Below are 18,329 nucleotides of genomic sequence, written 5' to 3' on the forward strand. Positions count from 1 at the left end.
GTATTATGTATTTCTCTTTATATAAAATTTCTAAAAATTAACAATTAGCATGATATATGTATAAATACACGTGTATATAAATACTTATAAAGAGACCTATGACAAGAATCAGCACATTTTTATATGAATGGCCTGATAGTAAACATTTTATTTCTGTTGCAGCTACTGACTCAGCAAAAGCAGCCACAGACAATACATAAATGAATGAACACAGCTAAGTTACAATAAAACTTGATTTACAAAATCAGATGATGGGCCAGATTCTGCCTGTGGTCCACAACTTGCCAACCCCTGGTCTAGTAGTGTGACTGATTGCAATGGTGGACCCAATTCTTCACCCCTTCTGTATCCATACAGGAAAGACACTTGGCTATGTGTCTTTGTTTTGCCCTCTCCTTCTGACTCTGGGCTTAGCCATGTGAATTCCCTTGAATCAACAGAATGTGTGATTCAGTTTGGTGAGTGTAATGCAAGCAGAGGCTTAAAGATGGTGACCCAGTGGCGCCCACTGGTTCTTGTGCCTCACTATCACTCTGAGAGCGAGCCTAGGCTAGCCGGCTGGAGGGAGAGAGACGTGGAGGAGTCTAGTCTCCACAGTTGTCCCAGCAGAGGCTACCCTCACATAGTCACATGACCCTCCAATGTGTGGGCAAACCCCGTCAAAATGAATAGAGCCACCACGCTGACCACACCGGACATGTAAGCAGCACATGCCACTGAAGTTTTGTTATGCAGCATCAGCCAGCTGAGACAGAAACGAAACATACCCAAATAATACTGATTACCTTTGAGAAGGGGAGAACAGGGATAGCTTTTGTAATTAAAAAGAAAAGAATAAATTTTAACAAAGAAAAATTGTATAGGGATGTTCTGGGATTTAGAAAATAGAGGTTCCAGTCCAGGTTCTTTGGAAGGTCAGACAGAGGCACAGGCACTAGTATAGGACCAAAATCTACTTGCTATTTCTTTTCTTCTATTTTTAATATCTTCTTTCCTTTATCCTCTGCCTATAAATATGTCCAAGGCTTTTGCCCTTGCAACCTTGTTTAGCTTTTAATTTAGCTCTCTTTTAAAAAAGAATCTTAATTTTATAAATAACAAAGAAATTAATGCATGCACATGCCAATAAAAATTCAAAGAGTATAGAAAGCCTAAAATAAAAAATAAAAACTTTCTCTCCTGCCCACCACCTCTCCACTAGTGCTGCTCTCTGGAGCTTTAAAATGATTCTGTTTCAATTTTCTGGTGGTTATCTACATTTTTCTAAATAACATGCTTATAACTCTATTCCTTTACTTGTGTGTTTTGGCTCCTCTACATGAACGATGACGTTTAGCTAAATATTCTACCCCTCTGCCCTCACCCTGCCTTCACGCAAATCGTATCTTTTAAATTTTTTACTTCTATTTTTAGACTTTGCTTTTTATACTGTTATAATTTTAAATAACATTCTAAAAATATCTATTTCCTTTCTTTATGGTGGTTTTTACATTTTTATCAGCCATACGTCCACCCAATTAAAAGCAATAACCCCGTGCTTTGACTGTCCAGTTCTCACCTTAACCCCCTTTTCAGAGGCAACCGCTTCTGAACGCCAGGTGTGTAACTGGAGCACCTGGGCTCCTGTTGAAATGCAAATCCTGAGTCGTGGGTCTACAGACCGGGCTGCATTTCCCAGGTGATGCTGATTCTGCTAGATCAGAGACCACACTTTGAGTAGAGACGTGTTGGGGCTGGCAAAGGGTCCCCAGTCATACGGGCTTAGGTTCTGAGCCAGCATTTAGGCAGGGAGGTGAGGCCCAAGTCCTGCTCTGAGGGCCGAGCCAGCAGGACAGGAAGGCTGAGCAGGGCAGCCTCTTTTCTTCCCAAACCTGCTTCTTCATCTTAATCAATAGTTTCAAAGTCTTCTTCATTCTCCTCAACTGCAAAACAGTCTTTATACAAAAGACTTCCTGGTGGCCTACTTTGACTTACTAGAGTTCCTGAGATGCAGAATAAGTTCCAAGGTGACCCTTGTAACCTAAGGAAAACACAGAAGAGCCGCTTAGAGGAAGGTACTGTTCTCCGGCATCCACTAAATCTCTCTCCTGTCCTTGGATCTAGCTCCCAGCTTCTGCCCTGAGGTCATGGCAAATTATTATAGCACATCACAAATGCAAACATCTGGGACTCTCCCTCATGGTTTTCCTCTGCATTCTGGAAAGAGGAGTACGGACCCTGAATACCGTAACAGAAGTCATACATTTGTGTTAGATTGAGTTGCCTCCAAAGCCAACCCTGAGATAAGAAATCGATACAAATAGTTTATTTGGGAGATGAACCCAGGAAATTCCAGGAGGGGAGTGGTGAGGTGAGACAGGGAAGGGAAGGTAGCGGGTAAGGGATATGGAGTAAAGCAGATTACCGCTGTCCCTGGAACTTAATTCCTTTGAGCAAGATCTGTCGCACTTGCAGGCGAGGGAGCTGGGGTACTCACACAACCCCTTGCCATGGGTTGCTCCTAGGTGCGGTGATTTCCCTGGTACTCAGGGCCTGTCACGTGGACAGCAAAGTGACCTCCTGCAGCGAGAGAGAGCCCCCAGGAAAAACAACGTGGTGCAGGCAACTAGAAGTCCTGCTCCAACCTCCAACCATTCCAAACAGCTCCAGCAGGGTGGAGGGTGGGGTCGGACCAGCAGCCAGAGCTTTGGGGAGCACTGCAGCAAGTATGCACCTGGCAGGGGGACCAGCAGTCTCTCACCAGGGTGACCGTAGTTGTGATCCAGGTGTCCGGAGACCAGGGGCCACGAACAGGTATGGGGACCTCTGGCCTGGGACCCCCCTGTGGTTTTACACCGTGGAACAATCGGGTCTGTTCCTCCCTCTGTAGAGTGTGCCCTGCACCCTGCTCATTGGCTCTACTTCCCCAGGAATGTGTGTCAAGGAGATAGATCTGTGGAGAGAAGCCACCCGGAGGGGCTATTTTCAAAGGGACTATTTTAAGGCTGTCCTTCCAGCCCGCCACATCCTGACATTCGGTATATTTAGCATCATCCATAGACAGGGCTAATAGATTTTCAGTTGCAAATCATTATGATTCAAACCATTGCAGTCTTTATTTTTTTTAATTGCAACTAAATCACGTACACACACACACACACATACACACACACACCATGCACATTAACAGCTACCTTATGTTTATACACGGAAAATGCTTCTAACAAAAGCAATTTCTCTAGTTAAACTTGCAAGCCTTTGCTATTGAACCTTTCTATTTGGGGGAAGGGGCTGGTGCTGCAGGTTAGCATGCGTTGCCTTCACACTGCGTGTGAAATGCACATGTATTTGGTCAAAGAAAAGAATGCACAAAAGGTGTTTTGAATTGACAGCCCAAGACAGGAGTAATTTAACATGCCATTCTTTGCCTCCTGCTCCTGTGGCTGCAGAGCACTGCTGATTTGCCTTGCTGAATACAAATGTATATTGTCCCTTCCACTAATATGGTTTCTTTTCATCCCATGAATTAATCTCCTTTTGCCAGCACAATAAAGACTGTAGAGTAACAAGTTCCAATGTCAGGAATCAAAGCTGCAGTAGACTCAGGCTCTCTGATGGCAGACTCATTCCGATGCAGCCCCACGAGCTGTATTAATTAGCTACGGATAAAACAGGAATCACATCATCAAAAGCAGTGTCCTCAGTTCACCTCTGACCTGTGGTGACCATGCCAGGGCTTGACTTCCCACGTCCTCTGATGATCGACTTGGTGTGTTTTGGGGTCTCGGTCTCTCTATTCTGAAATACTAATCCAAGAATTAAACTCTTGACTGTTTTTAAAATGGGCTTCCTGGTATCATAGTTTGGGCCTGGACTTGAACGCTCTGCCCTAGACTGGACCCACATTCTCCAAGGTAGACATTTGGTCTGTGGGTTTATCTATCCCTGCAGCATCTTGCACAATGCCTAGCACAGTGGATACTCAGAAGACACAGGGTGGAGCGCACAGACAGCATATGTGAGCATGCTACAGAGTACCACAGCCAGTTGAGGACCCTGCTCCCCTGGAGCGTGAGACCTGCACAGGAATGGCCCTACCACCTGATAGGATGGATCCATTCTAACACATGTCTTCAACATGATGATAGGGGCTCCCATTACTGGGCACTGACTAGGTACCAGAACAGTGGTTCTCAAAGTTTGGTGTTTGGACCAGCAGCAGCATTACTGGAACCCGGTAGAAATCCGAATTCTAGGGCCCCATTCAGCCTTGCTGAATCAGAAACTCTGGGGTGGGGCCCAGAAATCTGGATTTTAACACATCCTCTGGGTGATTCCAGTGCATGATTAAATTTGAGAAGCCCTGGATTGGAGATTAAGAGCTCAGGCTTGCAGCCAGACTACCTGGGCTACCAACACAGCTGTGCGACCTTGAGGTTCCTCAACACCCCGCTGACTCACCGAGGTCCCTCAGTGCCCAGTTCCCTCATCTTCAAAATGGGGAGGTCTTAGTTTGGGTGCCCCCCATAACAAACCTGGAAACAAAGATTTGAGCAACAGTATTTTATTTGGGAGGTAATCCCAGGAAGAGAGCGGAGGGAGAGCAAAGCAGGGAAAGAAGCCAGAATAGATCCTGATTGGCAACAGGAGTAATTCCTCCATGGAGGAAGTCAAGCCCTGGCATGGTCACCACAGGTCAGAGGTGAACTGAGGACACTGCTTTTGATGATGTGATTCCTGTTTTATCCGTAGCTAATTAATACAGCTCGGGACTCCATGAGAGTGTGGGGATAAATACCCCAGTATTTATTACTGTGACTAGCCCATCAGTAGGATGAACCTGAGTTGTGTTCTTCAAACTCCCCTCCTTCCTGGGGCCAGAAGTCATCAGGCATTGGTCTGCATGTTAGGGGACTATCTGCAGGTGGCCTTTGGGTGGGCCGCAGGGACATGGGCCGGGCACTGATGGAGCCCACCACAGGGGTAGTTTGAGTGTTTACCTCCTGGCGATAGTGTGAGGATGGAAAGAGGTAATGCATGCAAAAGTGTTTGCAGCAATGTCAGGCACATCAGTAGGCATAGCTCAGCTCATCCTTGTCACGATCCCCTTGTCCTCCTTTCCTCTCCCCCCTACATACAATCTGCCAGCAAATTCCATTGGTTCTACCTTCATATTGTTTAATCCACCTAATCCTCCTTTGTGACAACAGTATGATGATGACAATGATGACAGTGATTACTCTTTTACAGCTGAGGACAGTGAGACCCAGAAATGTTACGTAACTTGTCTGAGGTCATCCCACTGGTAGTGAAGTAACAGGGATCGGAGTCAGGGTCTGCCCGATTCCAGAGCCCATGCTTTCAGCAACTGCACAGTTCTGCTGCTCACAGATCGATTTCCTCTGTGCGCACTCCTCAGAGCATTTAGGCACAGATTTGGAGAGACTGTGTGTGCAAAGTGTGCCACATTTGTGTTAGGCAGATGCATGACATGCAATTGTTGGAGATGTGGGTGGTCAAAGGCCTGGGGAGCCCTTTCTCTCTGACAGAACCCTGAGCCCACGTAGAAAGGGGTCCCAACTGAGACAAAGACACTACCTATCCCCCAAGCAACTGTGTCTCTGTCTGCTGAATCCTTCTGAGCTACATTAAAGAGGACTCGCTATACCTGACAACAGCCCTATCTATGGTCATCCCCTGGTCTTGGCACTGACTAAAGAGCTGTGTCATCTCCCATGATCTTGTCTCCTGGACCAAGCTTGGCCTGAAGGTCAAGTTCTCAGATCTCCCTGCAGCTACTGGTGGCCATTGTCAGGACTCAGGGGTTGAAGCAAGTGTTGTCAAGCTGGTTGCATAAAGCAGTGAGCCAATTAAGTCAAGCAGTGTCTTCTTCCCTTGCAGCATCAATCTAAAATCCTAATCACTGAGGCCCTGTCTTCAAAAGAAAGAAAAGGAAATAAATATTAATGCTGTTTACAAGCAAGGTACAAGTGGATGTAGACTGGGGAACTCCTTGAGGGCAGGGGCTGGGTCTTGCTCACTAGCATGTCTACAGTCCCCAGGGCAGTGCCTGGCAGCAGCAGCTGCTCACTAAATCATTTTTGAATGAATGACATGGAGGAAAATGATGGTGGCAATCACGGAAGAGTTGATATTTTAGGGAGCTATGACCCCAAACCTTCCAGAATCCCCAAGCTTGCATATCCCACCGTGGCAAATGATTGCTCCTATAGGATGTAACAGAGTAAAACTGACAAATGTAAGCGCCTCCCTTCAGACCCTTAAATAGGAGTTAGACCATGTGGTCTGCTAGCCCCACACCCTGGCTAAGTGATTTGCTCCTTAACCTACTGTGCAAGAATTCACTTTTGCACAGCAGCAAAGGGTAAATGTGTATATGTTTTAATTTGGGTTCCCCCAGAGGCTGACCCCGAGACAAGAATTCAAGTGCAAGTGGTTAATTTGGGAGGAGATCCCAGGAAGCCCCTTTAGCGGGTGGGGAAGTGACTCAGGGAAGAGGAGGAAGTCAATGCAGGATGCTCTTATGAGTAGTCGCCACTGAGGGCGAGTGGGGCCCAGTCCCACTGAGACCTCTGGGGAACTGTGCAGAATACACCCCAGAGCCGTCAAGGAAGGAAGCCGGACCTGTATCCGCCAGCTCCCCATCTGTGTGCAGTGGATGGTGCTTCCAAGGCCACTGACTCTCCAGCATTGCCAACTTTCTGTGCACGCACAGAGCATGCTTCCATGGCCAGAGAGATGTCCTCAGGCAGAGCTGTGGGTGTTCAGTGAGTAGGCACCTGGTGTGTCCAGGTGGGCCCCAGGTTGTATGAGTGGGTGCCGATCACATCTTCTACACGTGTGAGGGACATTTGAACTGCATGCACAGAGGGAGAGCTGCAGGTGTTGCCACGACTGTGCTAGAGTTGGGTTTGGTGGCACAAGAACGAGCACAAAGGTAGGAAAGCACCCGTGCATCCCCTGTGCCTGCAATGGGGGAAGATGGCCCATGGAGCCCCCATCCCCTTCCTGTCATGCTCAGAGTGCAGAAGAGGAGAAAAGCATATATATATATATATATATTTGTCTCTGTCCCATTCACCTGGCAGCAGTGGCTGTGGGAAGAGTGCAACCCTCCCCCCACCAGTCCCTCAAAGAGTTGGAAATTTTTAATTGCAATAGAAAAAAGGGAAAAAGCTACCTTCTGTGGCAGCCATAGAGGTGTGGAAATTGGGTGTTTCTTCAAGAAAGGACTTCCCGTTCCGCTGGCAGGAGAGCAGGGAGCTGATGGCCCCAGCTGTGAACACCTTAAGTCTCTGCCCCAGCTCCGAGTTAAGGCCACGTACTTTCCTGGGGCACTAGAGCCTGGCCGTCTCTGCCCACCGCAGAACTCTTCTAATGGACCGTCTTTGCTCTGGAACTCCTCACACGCGCACACACGCACACACACCTCTAACTACATAAATACATAGAGAGAACAAAAGGGACAAAATGTTCCAAATGTTAAAAATTGGTAAATCTGAATAGAGAGCATCTGGGTGTTCATTGTCCTAGTCTTGTAACTTTTCTCTATATCTGGAATTTTTAAAATAAAATTTGTGGAAAGAAAAACAGAAAAGAAACTGGGATTCTCTGAGAATCCCTGCCTCTGGCCTAGGGCACCTGAAGAGCCCTGTGGCCTCTTGCCTCCCTGCCGTGGGCCTGGCCAGGCCTCCCTCTCATCCATCTTCTCCTGGGAAGTGGTGGATACAAGACAAATGGATTATTTGGCTTCTAGGAAGAGCTGGCTGAGTGTTTTACACTGGAGCAACAAACCAGCTTGTGCACACTTTCGGGGCACAAGGGGCACCATCTGACACCGAAACTTTCCAATGGCTGCTGCAGGGCCCAGTGTGGCCCCTCTTGTGTGTTGTGGGGAGTCCATGCATGCGTGGGTGAAGCCAGTGTAGCCGCAGAGCCTTCCCAGGGCACAGAAAACCCTCTGCAGTGGTGGGCATGTGCAGAATGCAGGAATCTACTGGAGAAGAGGCTGGCTCTTAGAAGAGCCTCAAAAACATTTGAACAAAAATGGTGTATTTAATGTCTTCTTAGGATCCTTAAGCAGTGTAGAAATAAATCTATTGGGAAAAATGTGAACGTCAGCTCACTTCTCCCTAGGGTGACCAGATGCCCTGGTGAACCTGGTACAGTCCTTGTTGCCTGATCATATCCAATCCCAGAAGTGCTGTGGTTTAGATGTTAAATTATGTGGTCACCCTGCTTCTCTCCCTTTGATGCTCCTTGTCAGTCGTTGGTCAAATATTTTCTGTGGGCCTGCTGCAAGGTCCTGAGCTTGTTCAGGACAGGGTTAGTGGCACGGTTGTTCAGGCTCAGAGAGGAGGACACTGTCCTGCCCTTTCATTCCCAATTCATGCAGAGCAGAAAGAGCAGGGGGTTTGCAGTCGGACAGAATGGGGTCTGGGTTCCCCTTCTGTCACTCAGCTCCCTGGCCGAGTCACAAAAACCTTCTGTGACTCAATTTCCCACCTATAAAGTGGGGGCAGAGCATATTGTATGTCTTTCAGGATGCTGTAAGGATCAACTGTAGGGAATGAACAGAGACTGGCACATACATGTTTTCCATAAGTAGCTTTTTATTATTAATAGAGAACCTCCTCAAGGGTGTGTAGCTCACAGCCCTTCCTGCTGTAGAGTGGGCCACCTGCATGTGGAATATTTGGGACACCTTGTCCCTTTTGTTCTCTCTCTCTCCATGTGCTTACGTAGTCAGTGGTGTGTGTGTGAGCGAGTGTGTGTGGAGCGGAGCTGAGCACAGGAGTTTATTGGGAGGTCACACCTGTGATCAGTACACTAGAGAAGCAGCAAGGAGAACCTCAGCTTGCCATACAAGTGTGCCAACGTTTTGGCCGAGCCAAAGAGGAGTTCCAGCATTTTCGTCTCCATCATAGCACCTTTCTGCCTGCCCTCACACCTGCCTCAGAGAACCGGTGACTCTAAGCGTCTGTTCCATGCCTGGCCACATGACAACCCTCTTCTACTTGAGGTCATAGCAAACCTTACAACACTCCTTTGAGACTGATATTACCATTTTACAGGTGAAGAAACTGAGGCCTGGAGAGATGTAGAATTTGTTATTCACTAACCTTCCTCTGAGAGCACTGCATGGCTTGAGGATAGCCAGGACTGGCTACATGATTGACGGGGCCCCTGCAAAGAAAACGAGGAGCCCCTTATTCAAAAGTTGTTAAGAATTTCCAGACACTGACAGCAGAGCATTAAGCCAAGTGCAGGGCTCTTTAATGCAAGGGGTCCTGAGCAACTACATGGGTCACAGGCCCGTGAAGCTGGCCCTGAGTGTAGTCCTTGGATAAGCAGCTGCGGTGAGCAGGTGAGGCCCCAAGGGCAGGCACAGACGCCAGCCGATGCCTCCCGCGTTGCTATGCATGCCACCTGGAGACGGAGCAGCTTTGCTCCTGACAGAGGAAGGAAGGCATCTGGAAGGCTGAGGAAGGCGTGTGCCGCACTATGTGACCACACTCTTGGCTGCAGTGGAATCTATTAAAACTCTCAGCAACTGGTAGAAGTGGTGACAGACAGAGGCAGCCCTGAGGGGCATTAAGAATGTGAGCCCCAGGGATTCACAGAGGCCTCAGGGGAAGGCTTAGGGCTTTCGAAGGGATTGGGTAGCTGAGCCAAGTTTGCTGAGCTCTCTGCCTGCGGGGTGAGGTTCTGGGGCTCAGGGCAGGTGTCTGCAGGGCAGGGCCCACTGCGGGTGCCTGGGTTCCTCTGCTCCTGCTTTAACACAGTAGCCCCGCATTTATCTGCCTGATATGGGGGACCCACTTGCAATCCACTGGCTAGAGGATTATGCAGCTTGGGCTCCCCGATGCACCTGTCAGCGGTGGGCAGGTGTGGGTGGAGGCCTGTCCCCTGAGCCCCTCCCACAGGGTGGAGCAGTTCCCTGAGCGAGCCAGTCTGCAGTGTCGCTGGCTCTGGACCGGGCAAAGCAGGCATCTGCATCATCTTGGGCTAATGGAGAAACAGCCTCCGGTTGCAGGTCTTGCTTCCTTTTGTTTCTGTGAGTCCAGCAGTATCATCGGAGAGATCCAACGGCAGATAACGTAAACATGTTCCCCAGCCTCTCTTTGGAGTCGTGTGGATGATGACTGTGACGGTCTGCAAAGTCCACGTACATCAGAAATTTCTCTGTGCAGCTCTCGTTCACATATGGAAACTGTCTCAAAGGCTTTGGGTCAGATCCGGCTCGTAACTGGTAGGTTATTTGGTCTGCGCAACATTCAAAATGTATTTAGACACACATTTAAAAATCAGAAATTTCATGTAAATTTTTGGATGTTTGGCTTTTTCTAGAAAAAAGTGCCCGCTCTTGGCAGCCCCTAGCCAGGTTTCCACTTGAGGCTAAACCCACCTGCAGTGGCATGGCAGGTGCCTCCTTCTCCATTCGCCGTGCTCCCCCACCCCCGCCCGTGTCATTCACTTTATCGTGGACTTTGAGGGGTTTTCCCTGGATTTTGTGAACATCTACACTTGCGCTGGTGATGTTCGTGGTAATGCCATAAACACACCTGGCATCCCCAAACGCCTCCCGTGGAGTCATTGGACCGCAAATGCCATTTAGCATAGGCCTCATCTCTGAGCGTAGGTCTCTGGCCAAGGATTTAGAACTGAGTTTGCTTAATTTTAGAGTCAAATATTTCACCTTTTTTTGGCTAGGTGAGATTTTTGTGACGTAAATGGGTGCCGTGAGTGTAGGTATTTAAGTCTGGATTCGGGAACCCACTTGCTCCTGGCAGACTTGATGCTGGGTCGAGGGGCTTACGTTTTCCGGCAACCTTGTCGAGGGCTGCCTGAGAGGGGCTGTCTTTGGGCCCCGTTCTCCCTCTCTGGCCCTGTCTCTCTCTCTCTTTGCAAAATGAATCCGGCAAAGACCTGCGTGGCAGATTATCTCATTAGCCGAGCCCTCGAAGGAAAAGAGTTGCTGGATGCTAAGCGTGTCGATAATTATGTCCTTGGTTTGAGGCCAGAAGCCCCTCTCCCCTCCCGGCTGCTTGCCAGAGACCACAGGCTTCCGCAGCCCCGCACGGGGAGAACTCGGAGCCCCAGTCTCCCACGCTGGAGAAGCGAGCTATTTCTGTGTGTGTATGTGGGAAGGGTGGGAAGACGGAAAGAAAAGTGAGAAAATGTATGTAAGCAAATATTTCAAAGAAAAGAGGGGGAAGCTCATCTTTAAACAGCATTATAAAATAATCAATGTGATCCTGCCAGACCCCAAAATGAACAACAGGCCCCAGGTCCCTTTGTAGCCCGGGGAGACACTAATTATTGCCAGTCTCAGCCTCGGCACAGTCTGGACATCCTTAGAAAATGAAGCCAGTTTCGGTCCCCTGCTCACCTGCCTGGAAATGCTGAGTGGGCCCTGAAGCTGCAGTCGGCCCGAGCTGCAGAGGAGGACGGCGCTCTGTGCCACCGCAGTCCTCTAGGACGGTGCCTGGAATTGAGCGTGTTTAGGGCAATGCCAAAATGTACTTCGGCCCGAATTACTTACAGGAACGAAAGACGGTGATAAGAGAGGCAGGGAGGGAAGTTACAGAACTGAGGAATTAATTTCAATTTTTGATACGCAGGAAAAACAACCAGGCAAGTTTGCAGTAAACAAGAGTCATTCCTTCTCATCAGCTCTCTTCCTCTCCGCACATTTCTCCAAATCCTCCCTTCCTCCTTCACTTCTAAGGGGCAAATCGAAAAGGTAAATGATGAGATTTGGAGTGAATATTGAATGACTAGAACAGAGATGAGAACATGGTGACAGAATTGAGTCAGCTGCTTATCGGGGACAAATGTCTACAAGTGACTCAAACCAAATGAAACTGCACAAAAAAAAATTACTTCCAGTTTTGAGAGTATTTTGACATTCAGGCTTTTCCTTGTTTTAGTAGTTCCAGAAAGCACACAAATTTGCTTCTGATTTAGGCTTTTGACTCACATTCCAGTTAAAAGACTATGAACTTGATTCCATTCGAGTTTAGCAAACTGATTTTATTTTCTGGGTTTGGTTCTCAATTGGGTTGAAACGCAGGCACATAAATACTAGCTCAGAAACACAACGTTTCAACATGGCAAAGCTCGCTGGAGCCAAATAGTCAAGCTACTGATTAAAATAATTAAAATATGAGAATCTAATGAATGGGAACTATCTAGAGGAGCTTATATTTACTTGCAGGAAACTAAGATTAGGCAGTTAAGGAACCCAATCTTTTGTGACAAGCTGGGAATCGGTGGTGTTAAAGAATCACCCAACACATCTCACTTCACAGTGGTTTCAGGTGTGTTTATTGGTGGGAGCTATTAAGTGACTGAAGACAGTCTAAAGTTTGGTCTATCCTTCCGGAGCGTATGCTGTCGGTAACCCACTCAGATCCCTTTACAGCAAAAAGCAGTGGGCCTCCCGCTGATGTGAGCATCGGCTGCTGAGGGTTCATGGCTGCTTTTCCCCAGCCTCAGCCTGAGGAACAAGACCCCCCTCCCCCCCAGGTTACACATCACCCTAACTCCCACAAACCCTACCAGTGACTGACATGGGATTGCAAAGATCAGTCCCTTCACCTCAAGGCGGGACAACTCTGGTGCCTATCAGAGGATCCCTGCTTCAGAGCTCCCCTGGGGACAGCCAGACTAGTCAGGCTGAGGCCACACCCTTGCCCAGCCCCCTCCTCTGCTCCTCCACACTTCCCTGAGAGCACTCCCAGATGATAAGCCCGTCATCACAGGCTCTGCTTTCTCCCAAGTCCCTTTTGAGGTGAAGATGTCAACCATCTTCTGAAAGAAGTCACATCCGGTTCAGGTGTGTTCTGTGAAACTCCTGTCCAATATCCTAATATTGTGTTCCAGTGGCTTGAGCAGTGTTTTTGACCTGGCAAATTGGCCCTGTTCTCTGGGATTGGTGCTTGTGAACCCACAATAGGCAGATCTCCCCTACCTAGGGGCCTCCAGGTGAGGAGAGGTTTCCAGTTCCTAAGCAGAACAATGCAAAGTCAAAGCCACACTGCATCTCTAAGCTGAAAAGAATTCCTTTTCAAGGAACAATTCCGACCTCCCTCTCTTGTATCCTAAAATGCAAAAGAAAAACAAAACAATAGAAAATGCCTCAACCCAGCAATTCTATTATCAGCTCTTAGACAGCTCTTCCCACCCCACCCCCCAAATTGCTCTTTCTCTTCCTCTTATGTATCTTCCACACAGCTGGAAAGATCATTGATTCTAGGAGGCAAATCAGCACAACTACACAGTTTTGTTGTAACAAAATGGCACTTCCTGCCTGGACGTCCATGTTTAAGCTCCTTTGCGATTTGTGTCCTGGTGCTTGGGGGTGTGATTCTCCATCGGGCACTCTGTTGTGCGACGTGATGTGCACTCTAACCACGTCGTGGGCCGTGTACAGAACTTCAGATAGCAAGTAAATAATTGTTGACCGTCTGCAATGAAAGCAAATTGGCTGGGTTGGAATGGGCTTGGGAAAATCTTTTCACTCTAAACTTCAGTATTGTGATGGCCCAGTCTTCTGGTACATTTGTATTTGTAGCAGATGCTGCTGATGCCCTGTCTGAGGGCTTCTCCCACGCCAGCTCTTGCTCAGCGGCAAGCAGGAGAAACCTGGAAGTGCAGGAGACTGGGGCAGTCACACCAAGCAGTGGGGGATGGGAAGAGGTGCATACATGTCCCAGCTACTCATTCTGCTGTGAGGCCCCTCCTCGGGGAGTCCTCAGTGGGATTGAGCCCTAGTCTCTCCCCAAGGCAACCCATTCATTTATTCACCCTTTATTGGCTTTTCTTCCTTCCCTCTTTTACCTTCCCTATTTATTTCTGCTTCCTGAGATCACCTCCTAGAAAAACTACCTGCCCTAATCCTTACATTGGTCTGCTTTTGGGTCAACCATCCATCCATGCCTCAGTCTTACAGTGACCCCTTACTAGGTCCCCGTTACCGTACCAGGCATGGGGAGGAAAGGGAGAAATCAAGAGAGTACAAAGCTGAGTGAGATATTCTTTCTCTCCCAGGGGTCTCTCAGTCTACACAAAACAGACAATTACCATATGACGGGGCAGTGCTGGGACAGCTAGAGACACAGGAGAGAACAACTGACTCAGGCTGGGGATGCACAGGGAGGCTAGAGGGGAGGCAATGTGTCTGCTGGTCTTGAGGGATATGTGGGACAGGGAATGACACCTCACTGGAAAAGGGAAGGCCCAAAGTTGGCATAAAAGGTAAAAACTTACCTACTGTGCAAAGTACACTTTTGATGCTAGAATCCCACTCAGCTTAGCCTCACTGGCAGTGTCTAAAATTTTCTTTTTCTCTCTTGTTTAGCAAGACAATTTTTGTCATTTAAATTCTTTCATGCTATGAGTCCACTGCTATCTACCAAACAAACAAACAAAGAGAGGGTGAGGGTTTCCAGGTGGAAGGAGAAGATTGCGGGCACGGAGGCACAGACGTGCATGGCGGTTGGTTAGGGCTCTGGGGTGTAGGTGAGTGGAGCTGAGTGGGCAGGTGGAAGCCAGAGAAGGAGACCTACTTAATGTCACCCTGGGGAGCTTGGGCCTCACCCTATGGGCTGATGGTTGCTGAGCACAGGAGTGAAGGCTCTAGAGTGATCTTTCAAAACATCTCCAGTGGATTTCTTGTAGGCAACATATAGTTGCATCTTGTTTTTTATCCACTCTGTCAGTCTGTCTTTTAACTGTTATATTTATACTTCATATTTAAAGTGACTATTGACATAGCCGGACTAATAATTATTGTATTTGTAACTATTTCTATTTGTTGTTCTTGTTCTTTGATGCTTTTAAAAATATCTTCCCTTCTTTTTCTGCCTTCTCTGATGTTAATTGAGCATTTTATGGGATTCCATTTTATCTGTTGTCTTGGAATATCAATTATACTTATTTTTAAAAAGCTTTTAGTCTTTGCTCCAGAGTTTATGCATTTACAACTAATCCAAGTCCACTTTCAAATAACATTATCCTGCTCCACAGATAGGGCAGGTATCTTACAACAAAGTATTCTGAAGTCCTCACTCCCATCCCTTGTCACACTGCTGCCATTCATTTCATTCAGAGTGATCTTTCAGAACTTAAATCTGAACCAAAGTGGATGAACTGGAGTGAGACAAAAATAATCCTGGAGTACTTCGAAATCTTGGAGGCAAGAGTTGGTGTGTGGTAGATTATTTGCAAAGACAGCTAAAAATAATTCTACCCATCTCTCTGTATTGTGCCCCTTTGCAATGTGACTTTGCCACTTTTCATTAAGAAAGAGGCAGTGTTTTTTTCTCCACTCCTGAAATATGGGCTCAGCCACACTATGCTTCGACTAATGGGACATTAGCAAATGTGCCATAAGCAGGGACTTGAAAAGTGCTTGTGTGTTGGGGCTTGGCCTCCTGTTACTGGTACATAAAATCTAAATGTCATTGCTGAGCTTAGTTCTGCTGCAAAGAGACCTTTACTTCTGGGTGTTCTGCATGTGATCTGGGAAGCTCATACCTGTTGCTCTTGCAGGAAAGTCCCCTCTTCCGGCCACTGGCCCCTCTGGGATTGCAACTCGGCTGCCAGGGAGTCAGTCCCCATCCATCACAGGCTCATTAGCGACTGTGTCCGTTTTCTGGACACTGCCAGCAGACAGCCCTCTGTTCACTGGCCTTTTAATAGCATTAGGAAAACCCTGGCTCCAGTCTCCTCTGGTCCCTCATATTCACGAACCCTCACCAACCTACCCATTTTATTAAGAAACAGCAAAGATGCAGTACCCGCTCCACCCTCCCTCTGCCACACACACTTTAAATAGAAAGTAGGCAGGAGCCAGAAGATTGATGACTGGTGATTTGGAATGCAGGAGAGAGCCCAGAGGGGCACGGAGGCGTCCTTGGAGTTCAGACCAGCGGAAGCCGGCCCCGGCCTGGTGCAAGGCCGCTCAGCAGGTACAGCCTCCATCACTCACGCTCGGTCAGATGCGCCACCCTCTGCCCCCCGCTCTGTCTCTCTGCTCATTCCCGTAAGCCGCTGGCCCAGCAGCACTTAATCACCACATTGCCTTGTATAAAAATTTAAGGAGTCTGCTGCCTCGAAGAAATGAATCCCAGATCATTTTAAAATACTTCCTCCCCTACTTTTGTTCTTTCTTTCTTCTCTCTCATCAACCCTTATTTCACCGAGGGAGTGGGGGGCTATTTGGGGGAACGTGCTCTGAATTAAGCTTTAGCAGGGCAGGGGTATGCCTCACCGTGCTCCAGAGAGGGGACAGCTGTAACTGCCCGGTCGTGAAAGCCCACCTTGCCGGTTTGAGGAGCATGTGCAGCTGCCTGCTTGAAGGGTCTTGGGCCCCGCAAAGGCACTGTGCAAGCCCGGACTGGCCTTCCCGTGGTTTCGCCCACTGTGCTCGGGGAGTGGCAAGCAGCCTTCCTTGGAAGGGGCAGAGCATGAAAAGAGCCTGGTTCCTGTCTCGCCCACCTCAGCCAGGACTGCCACAGCATCAGAGCCTCTACGTTCCCAGGGACGAAGGGCTTTGTCCAGTGTAACCTGCGCTGCTCAGTCTCATGGCAGGCGAGACTGGTCTGACCCCTCTCTCAGAGTATCTAATGTGGCAGGGAGCTGGCGAGGGGATAGGCAGGGAACCAGGTAACCAGGTCTTCATTGGTGAGAATCAAAACCCAGATTCTGCTGGGGCCTCAGCACCGCAATAGCCGATGGCCACATGCAGCCAACCAGGAGGCCGTGTGGCATGGCCTTGGTGCACGAGGCTGGGACTGTTAGCTGTGGAGCCTCGGCCAGGTTACGTGACCTTGCTGAGGCTCAGCTTGCTTATCTGTAAAGTGAAGATTGTTATCAGGGTTAAAGAGAGTATTAAAAGAAAGTGGCTGTCACACAAACACCCAGCCAAAGAAAGCAGAAACAGTTGATTCTGTTGTTATTATGCTTATAATAAAATTATTATTATTATTAATGCTAGAAACACCAAATCGGAATGGGGCAAGTGTGTAAGCCTGAGCCCACAAGCAACAATCCAGAGCCAGCGACGCAGGGCCCCACGAGGCCGGGTGGGGACAGGCCCCTTTCCCATGCAGGAATCCCATCCCCAGACTCCTGGCAAGTGCGTGGTCATCTGCCTCAGTTTACTTGCACACGGATTTGGCTGTGGGATGCTGGCCGTGTCCACCTCCTGGGCACAGGGTCAACACATGACCTTGAGGTCATAGATGACCTTGGCAGTTCCCCAAAAGGTCTCTCTCCACCCTGGTCTATTGTCAGAATGTACAGTGTCTTGGGTTTACAGGGTGGAGCTTTTGCCCTCTGAGCACAACTACACACAGCATCATAATCAAGAAAAACCAATAAGCCAAATCAAACAGCCATTCCCAGAACTGCTGGGGCAGAAGGAGGCACAGGCTCCATTCATTAACAAAACCAGTCCTGGTTATTATCTTTAATACATGGACTGAATCTTTATTGCATTTTAATCGACTCCACTCACTTTTAGTGGGCCTAGGATTTGATTCAGAAACCAGGTCAACTTCAGGATTGCAATTTGTTGACAAGGTATTGATTTTTTTTAAATGCTCGCTCTTTTTGTTGCAGGACCGTGGAAAGAACAGTGGGTCTAAAAGCCTAGGGATTCGAGTTCAAATTCTAATTTTGCCACTAACTATCTGGGTGCCCATAGGGAAGCCACCCAAAGGTATATTAGTTTGGATTCCCTCCAAAGCAGATCCTGAAATAGGGACCTGGGTGCAGAGAGTTTATCTGGGTAAGGGAGCGGGAAAGGGAGACAGGGATGGAGAAAAATGCAGGAGTGGGTGTGGTAACGATGGGAAACTGGGCGCAGTTCTTCCGGGTCCTGTCTGAGAAGCCACACTGAACACACTCAGGACCGTCCGCCGCACGCTAGGGAGGGGGAGCACACATCCACTGGCTCTTGGCCCCCTCTTTTGAGGGCTGCTCTAGGTACATTAACGCCTCCAGACTTCAGCTGTGCCTGCTTGTGGCAGAGCAAACTCTGAAGGTGCTGGAGGAAGTTCCAGGTACAGAAGGAGGCGTGCAGGCACTGGAAGTGGCAGCTGTCGTGCAGCAAGTGTCCTCCGCATCTGCGGGTGAGCTCAGGTAGGCTGAGGGGAAATGGGGTGGGGTCTGTCTGTTGCCAGGGTGAGCCCCCTGTGTGGGGTGGGGACATGGGACTGGGTGGAATAGTATGCTATTGCTTACAACATACAGCATATGGGATAAAATCCATGTCCTCCCTATAAACTTAGCCACCTGTGGCGCTACATCCTCACCTG

This window comes from Propithecus coquereli, unplaced genomic scaffold (genome assembly GCF_000956105.1).
Source record: "Propithecus coquereli isolate 6110/MARCELLA unplaced genomic scaffold, Pcoq_1.0 Scaffold1, whole genome shotgun sequence".
NCBI classification, from domain to species: Eukaryota; Metazoa; Chordata; class Mammalia; order Primates; family Indriidae; genus Propithecus; species Propithecus coquereli.